Genomic DNA, 7,659 nt, shown 5'->3' with positions numbered 1-7,659 from the left:
GAGACCCGGCCCGCCGGCCGCCGAGCGCCCCTCGGGCCGCGGGCGCCCGGGACCCGGGCCGCCGAGCGGCCTGCAGGCTCCGTGGCCGCGGGCCGACGAGCGACCCTCGTGCCGCGGGCTCCCCGAGACCCGGGCCGCCGAGCGGCCTGCAGGCCGCAGGCTGCCGGCTGCCGGCCGCCGAGCGACCCTCGGGCCGCGTGCCCCCGAGAGCCAGGCCGCCGGGAGACCGTCAGCACGCGCAGACTCGGGCTGCGCAGCCGCGGGCTGCCGGTGGACCCGCGGGCCCGCGGGACCCCGGTCAACCAGCAGGCCGCGCCGTCCCGTACCGCCGGGTGACCAGCACGGCGGCGGTCCCAGGCCCTCCACGCCCGTGCTGCTGAGCGGCCTGCAGGCCGCGGGCCGCCGAGCGACCCTCGGGCCGCGGGCGCCCGAGACCATGCCCGCCGGCCGCCGAGCGACCCTCGGGCCGCGGGCGCCCGAGACCCGGGCCGCCGGCCGCCGAGCGACCCTCGGGCCGCGCGCGCCCGAGACCATGCCCGCCGGCCACCGAGCGCCCCTCGGGCTGCGGGCGCCCGGGACCCGGGCCGCCGAGCGGCCTGCAGGCTCTGTGGCCGCGGGCCGCCGAGCGACCCTCGGGCCGCCGGTCGACTTGCAGGCAGGTCGACCAGCCGGCCGCGGGCCGCCGAGCGCCCCTCGGGCTGCGGGCGCCCGGGACCCGGGCCGCCGAGCGACCTGCAGGCTCCGTGGCCGCGGGCCGCCGAGCGACCCTCGCGCCGCGGGCTCCCCGAGAGCCGGGCCGCCGAGCGGCCTGTAGGCTCCGTGGCCGCGGGCCGCCGAGCGACCCTCGGGCCGCGGGCGCCCGAGACCATGCCCGCCGGCCACCGAGCGCCCCTCGGGATGCGGGCGCCCGGGACCCGGGCCGCCGAGCGGCCTGCAGGCTCCGTGGCCGCGGGCCGCCGAGCGACCCTCGTGCCGCGGGCTCCCCGAGACCCGGGCCGCCGAGCGGCCTGCAGGCCGCCGGCTGCCGGCTGCCGGCCGCCGAGCGACCCTCGGGCCGCGTGCCCCCGAGAGCCAGGCCGCCGGGAGACCGTCAGCACGCGCAGACTCGGGCTGCGCAGCCCCGGGCTGCCGGTGGACCCGCGGGCCCGCGGGACCCCGGTCAACCAGCAGGCCGCGCCGTCCCGTACCGCCGGGTAACCAGCACGGCGGCGGTCCCAGGCCCTCCACGCCCGTGCTGCCGAGCGGTCTGCAGGCCGCGGGCCGCCGAGCGACCCTCGGGCCGCGGGCGCCCGAGACCATGCCCGCCGGCCGCCGAGCGACCCTCGCGCCGCGGGCTCCCCGAGACCCGGGCCGCCGAGCGGCGTGCAGGCCGCGGGCTGCCGGCCGCAGAGCGACCCTCGGGCCGTGGGCGCCCGAGACCATGCCCGCCGGCCACCGAGCGCCCCTCGGGATGCGGGCGCCCGGGGACCCGGGCCGCCGAGCGGCCTGCAGGCTCTGTGGCCGCGGGCCGCCGAGCGACCCTCGGGCCGCCGGTCGACTTGCAGGCAGGTCGACCAGCCGGCCGCGGGCCGCCGAGCGCCCCTCGGGCCGCGGGCGCCCGGGACCCGGGCCGCCGAGTGGCCTGCAGGCTCTGTGGCCGCGGGCCGCCGAGCGCCCCTCGGGCTGCGGGCGCCCGGGACGCGGGCCGCCGAGCGACCTGCAGGCTCCATGGCCGCGGGCCGCCGAGCGACCCTCGCGCCGCGGGCTCCCCGAGAGCCGGGCCGCCGAGCGGCCTGCAGGCCGCGGGCTGCCGGCCGCCGAGCGCCCCTCGGGCTGCGGGCGCCCGGGACCCGGGCCGCCGAGCGGCCTGCAGGCTCCGTGGCCGCGGGCCGCCGAGCGACCCTCGGGCCGCGGGCGCCCGAGACCCGGGCCGCCGGCCGCCGAGCGACCCTCGGGCCGCGCGCGCCCGAGACCCGGGCCGCCGGCCGCCGAGCGACCCTCGGGCCGCGCGCGCCCGAGACCATGCCCGCCGGCCGCCGAGCGACCCTCGGGCCGCGCGCGCCCGAGACCATGCCCGCCGGCCGCCGAGCGACCCTCGGGCCGCGCGCGCCCGGGACCCGGGCCGCCGGCCGCCGAGCGACCCTCGGGCCGCGCGCGCCCGGGACCCGGGCCGCCGGCCGCCGAGCGACCCTCGGGCCGCGCGCGCCCGAGACCATGCCCGCCGGCCGCCGAGCGACCCTCGGGCCGCGCGCGCCCGAGACCATGCCCGCCGGCCGCCGAGCGACCCTCGGGCCGCGCGCGCCCGGGACCCGGCCCGCCGGCCGCCGAGCGACCCTCGGGCCGCGGGCGCCCAGAGACCCGGCCCGCCGGCCGCCGAGCGACAGCACGCGCGGACTCGGGCTGCGCAGCCCCGGGCTGCCGGTGGACCCGCGGCCGCCGCTTGACCCGTGTATGCTTGCTGTTCATCTCCTGGAGATTCCTGCACCAAGCTGATTGAATGAGGAACATGGAAGCACTGTATATAGGCTTTGCATTTTTCTCTTCGTTTCCTGTACTTTGCCTTCGTTTCCTTTGCGTGTGCTCTATTTTATTGTACATGTTATATTGCTTGTTATTTTTTTATTCATTTAAGGTAGGACCGCTTTTATGCGTTTCTACACCTCCCCGCCCCCCCCCCCCCCCGCCCCGCGTCTCCCTCCTCTGGTGCCCGCCCCAAATGAGGTCGCATCATCTTTCATAGTGTACATCCTGGGCCAGCATAAGCTTTCCAAGAATAAAATGCCCCCCCGCCTTTCCTTCCCAAGGACACCACGAACACCTCCTGTCCTGTGCAGTGCTTTTTCACCCACCGCCAGCAGAGGGCCCTCTCTGACAGACCCAGGAACTCCCCTGCTCCGAGTCATCCAGGAGAGGCTGTTCCGTTCTGTGTGAAACGGGTGGGGTGGGCTGATGAGACATCATTGCTTAGAAGGCCATCGGGTTCACCGGTTCGGTGGCAAGAGAGAACATCCTCATCCTCCTTGAGGTTGACTCGGAAGGTCTTCGGGCCCGCAGGACACCGCCCCCAAATGGGCCTCCGTGGCATAGGGAGATTTTGCCATGCGAGGTGACAACAGGAGGGGAACACGGACCCTCCTTTCCTTCTCCCGTCTGAAAGCAGGAAGAAAATCTCTCACGGGAACAGGGTGGTGGAGGGGGCGGCCGGGAGGTGTAGAGATGAGGACTGACTGCTTTCCTGTCTTAAGAAATCACGAATCATCCAAGTGGGACCGCTCATAACACACAGAGGACAGAAGTGTGGACGAGATGAGGAGAATGTGTAAGGGAACGTCTTCCACAAGAACTCTTTTCCATAGGCCGACTTCAAGACTTTCCAACATCTCTAGGTTTAGGGGTGGACTGAGTGCCATGAAAGAATGGACATTCAGCAGCCTGTCTACATCATCTCCAAAGAAGGGAAAATGCTGAAACGTCCCTAGCTCCACAAGCCTAAGGGTCTCCCTGCTCCGGAGAGTTGGAGCATATGCGTGCTTCCATGCCTACACAGATCTTGCGCTTTAGGGAAACCACAAACTAGGCAGGAGCCTGGACTTCTACAAGGCAGTCCATGTTCACACGGGTCACTGTGGTTGGCTTCCTTACTTTCATTGGATTGGATTGGGGTGGGGTGGGGTGGGGTGGGGTGGGGTGGGGGGCGGGGGGGGCGGTGACAAATGTCCAAGGATGAGGCATCCTAAAGAAGGAACGTGTGTGGTCCAAGCTACCCGAGGTCGCCATCCTCATTGTAGGAAGAGGACCTCTTTGGGGAGTGTGGGGAGGGGGGAGGCAAGGTAGAAGGTATGCAGATAAGGTTTGGGGGAGGGAAAAAAAGACATTTCGGTCCTAAAGCTAGTCATTTCGAAATGGGAAACAAAGGACACAAGGGAAAAGCTAAAACTGGGCACAGGCGATTGGAAAAGGTTTCTGAGGAGAAGAATCTTCGGAAGGAATGGGAACCGTGGTCAGGACTGCTTAAGATGAGGATGGATTCAAGGACACACATGAGTGTTCGTATCAACAGGAAACCAGTGCAAAACTAGAATTCAGTTTTCTGTCTCTCGGTGAAAAAGGCCAACTTTGGGCTCGGGCTTGGGTGTTTCTTCTATTGCTCTGCTCTCTCCGTCATGAGAGAGAAAGCTTTCCTTCCTTTTTCCGGAAGGAAGGAAGGAAGGAAGGAAGGAAGGAAGGCAGGCAGGCAGGCAGGCAGGCTTATGTCTTCTAAAAATCATCACTTCTTTTCTAGGTTACCTTTATCAGGTCTTGGGGGACTCACGTGGACTTAGTCCTCTTGATATTCAAAGAGCCAGGGTTGGCTCACAAGGAAAGAGGCTTCTCTCTTTGCCTAGCAAGTCTTTCCCTGGGATGTGGGTGACGTGGCTAAGGAGGCACTGTTCCCCAGTGACCTATCTAACTGTTTTACACTCGTTGGGGTATTTTGGACACATTTGCCCCCAAACCGAATGACACATGAAGTCTTTTGCACTTAGAATGCATGTTGAGAGAGGAATCCAAGAGGAGAGGGCCTAGCTCAAGAATGTGTTCTCTCTCCTTCGAAAGCAGAGCCATGAAACGGAGTAGGCTTCCTGGAGAGCTTTCCTGACATGGGAAGCGTTGTCGAAGAGGAAGGAACGTGAAGCCTTCTTTGGCTTGTGTCTATACACGGGTGTGTTCCAGCTGCTCTGGAAATGATGGGATCCTTCTTCTCTGCCCTGGCATACAGGGTTTTCGGTCGTCCAAATGGAGGCTCACACGACAGGGACTGAGCCCAGTATCAAGGAGATATTCCACCCGAGTTTCATGCCGAGGCGGCAACAACAGCCTCTTGAAAGATGATGGGGGGTGGGGGGGGGCCACACGTGGATCAATTCCATTCTGTCCATTCAACAGAGGGTCGGGGCTACAGCAGACCCCAGAGAGGGACAGCAGACCCCAGAGAGGGGCAGCAGCCCGGCCGGCCACTGGGTCTCCATGTCTCAGGCTTCCTGGGGAACCTCACCCCCCCCCCCCAGGTCCCCGCCGCCCCCCGCATTCCGCCACCCACCTTGGTGCATTTCGAATGGCTCCAATTGTAAATAGATGCTGGTGGGAAGATTTCTACAGGTTACCTGCAATGGCTGACCTGTCATGCTTGTCACCCTGGGGGAAAACAATTCTCTTTGTCCCCAGAGGCGTCAGACCTCCTCTCTCAGGAACCCCTGAGCCCCGGCCACTGGACTTCACTCCACTGGCACGTAGTAAGGGTCATCCAAACGTTCCTGTGACGGTGAGTATGGTTTCCATGTGGGTTGAAGCCTTCCCTTGCTGCAAGCCTTCTGTCCTCACCATGGCATAGAGACGGTTAAAAAAAAATTGTGTTTGCCACTTTGGGTATACCTTCCACAGCCTGCAGTGATCAAGGCACCCACTTCGCTGGGCAAGTCCTATGAGCCTTCACAAAAGCTCTTGCAAACTTCTTGGGACCATCACTTTTCCAGTCACGCTCAATCATCAGGCAAGATTGACAGGGCCGATGGGAAAACTGGACTCCGAGAAGAACGAGTGACCTACGTGGGGCTGAATGAACTGAGGACTAGGATGATAGTGTGTGTATGACTACTTGTCTACAATAGGACTGATTGGGGAAGCCGCTGGGGGCGGGGGGGGGGGGGCAGGGTGCGGATACCTTAGGAGCTTGGGATGAACATATACACATTCCTATACGTAAAGTGGATAATCAACAAGCTCTTACGACTTGGCACAGGAAACTATACTCAATACTTTGTAATAACGTGTAAGAGAAAAAAAATCTGAAACAGAATCTATATCTATCTATCTATCTACCTATCTTTCTATCTAAATCACTGTGCTGTACACCTGAAACTGCACGACATTATAAATGCTTCCATTATTTCAAACAGAAAAGAATCTCCTAACCTGAGTGAGAGAGAGAGAGAGAGAACAGGACGGATTGTGAAATCTTTTCTTTTCCAGCTACAAGGGAAAATGAAAACAAACAAAACCCAATTTATTTTAAAAGTTGGACATCCATTTGGTGACTTGTACCCTTGTCAGCAAAATGGAATCACTTCTCTTTTTCTCCCTACCTGCTCCGTCCAGAATTCAGAAACTCTCCGTGAGGCTCCTTATTTCTTTGGCAAGAGAGTCACTTGCACGCGTTCCTTAGAGGCCCACGTTACGTTTCCATAAAACGGGAATACACACTTGTGGATATGAGATTCTGGTGCTATTCATTTTCCTTAGGGTGTTGCTTTTCACCTGAAAACCGGACTGGATCCTGAAGTCTTTCAAGTTGCCCCCAATATCTGGCTACAACTCTCTCCATGAATGTTTCCCACTTTCGCCCACCCTTTTGACTTGGCATCACTGACAACGAAAACGGCCCTTTGCCTGAAGCCCTACAGACCGAAGCTGGAGGACTTGGTGAAAACTTTAGAGACATGGCCACCACAGCTCCTGTGGAAACCATCCTGGTGCCTGTTTCTGTGAGAGCCAGTCTGAAAGTCGAACCAAACACCCGACATCATCACAGCCATTTCAAACTGCTAAAGTTGCTTCCACCCTAACATCTACAAATCTTCTTCACTGACACCGCCCCCCACACGCTCCCCCCCCCCCCCCGCACTGGTTTATAATCGGCTCCAGTGATGGACCTTTGTCTTCCTTTGGTTTCCATACAAGTGCCTCTTAGGAAATAACCTGATTGCTTGCACCACAGGCCTAGTTTTTGGGAGCCCATCAACATCACTGCCTCCTGAGAGGAGATATGATAACTGTTTCACAGAACCGACCTGTTCTCAGAACTCAGAAACAGTTTCCATGAAATGGAGGCCTCTACTAACCTATTTTCTCCCTTTCCCTCCCTCCCCGCCTCCCTCCCTCCCTCCATCTCCCTCTCCCTCACACACACACACACACACACACACACACACACACACACACACACACACACACACAGTCACCAGGTCAGCTTTCAATATGTTCAGAGTAGGCCGCCCCAAAATGTGTCTCCTTGAATTCAAGTCGCTTAAGAACTGGACAGCACAAGACCGGACATTCTGGCCCTCCTTTCTGTCCTCCCACAGCAGAGCACGATCTCAAGTTAAGACGTTTGCTTCCACGCATGTCCGTGATTCTCAAATGGTTTAGTGGGGTTTCCTGGGTTAGGAAAAAGAGGGGACTCCTATTTGCCTGAGACAAGGAGAAGTTCTCACACAACCTTCACCCATCCCTCCCTCCCTCCCTCCCTCCCTCCCTCCCTCCCTGCAGTTTGGAGGGGGCAGCCTAAGGGTGGGGAAATTGGGGAAGGAAAAAAAAAAGCCGTTCGATAAAGGGGAGCTCGAGGCAAAGTCAAAGGCTCCCGATCTGACCGGAGAGCATTCTGCATTTGAATGAAGCGATTGAACAAGGCCCTGCGGAATGAAGCGTCCGGACTTCCCCTCCCCCTCTCCCGGCAACTATCAGCCCTGGCGACTTGGGAAGGAGCGAGCGGTGGAGAAGCGGGCGGGGGCGGGGGCGGGGGCGGGGGCGGGACCAACAGACAATAGCCGCTGCCTGCCTGCCTGCCTGCCGGGCTGAGGCCTGAGGGCTGCGGGCCACGCTGGTTTCTGCAACTCAATCCCTTCCAGGAAGCACCTGTGATGA

This window comes from Hippopotamus amphibius, chromosome 15, assembly GCF_030028045.1.
Source record: "Hippopotamus amphibius kiboko isolate mHipAmp2 chromosome 15, mHipAmp2.hap2, whole genome shotgun sequence".
NCBI lineage: Eukaryota > Metazoa > Chordata > Mammalia > Artiodactyla > Hippopotamidae > Hippopotamus > Hippopotamus amphibius.
Note: the sequence above shows the minus strand (reverse complement) of the source record.